The sequence below is a fragment of the Elephantulus edwardii genome, unplaced genomic scaffold, assembly GCF_000299155.1.
Source record: "Elephantulus edwardii isolate Elephantulus edwardi_28Jun2011 unplaced genomic scaffold, EleEdw1.0 scaffold00014, whole genome shotgun sequence".
In the NCBI taxonomy this organism is placed as follows: Eukaryota; Metazoa; Chordata; class Mammalia; order Macroscelidea; family Macroscelididae; genus Elephantulus; species Elephantulus edwardii.
The window spans coordinates 27,386,329-27,386,730 of record NW_006399764.1 but is presented as its reverse complement, the minus strand read 5'-3'; positions in this window follow the sequence as shown (position 1 = coordinate 27,386,730).

Here is a 402-nt window from a genome sequence, read left to right as displayed (position 1 = left end):
GTCCGTTTGTCATAAGCAACTAATGGAGCCCGACTCCTGAGATCCCTTTGTAGCCACAGCTTTTTTCCAGCAACTTAAATTCATCCACATTAAAGTATGACACCTAGTTGCCAGGAATGGTCTCCCTGCTCTGCCTTTCAGGTGACCTTCTGGGTGGTTGTGAAGAAAGGGGACCACTGGGTGCCAGCTTCTTCTCCCTTCAGATCAACACGGAGAGCCAACATCAATGGTGACATTTGTAGTCTTTGTATCCACACATCTCACACTAACTACTTCAGGCTTTGCTGGGTGGGAGGATTGAAAAATATTTTCAGACTTGATCACAAAATTGCTTCTGAGGTTTTTAGCTTGGGGAGACTGTCTGGAAAGAGGTGGGTGAATGCCTTCTTAGAAGCTTGGTTG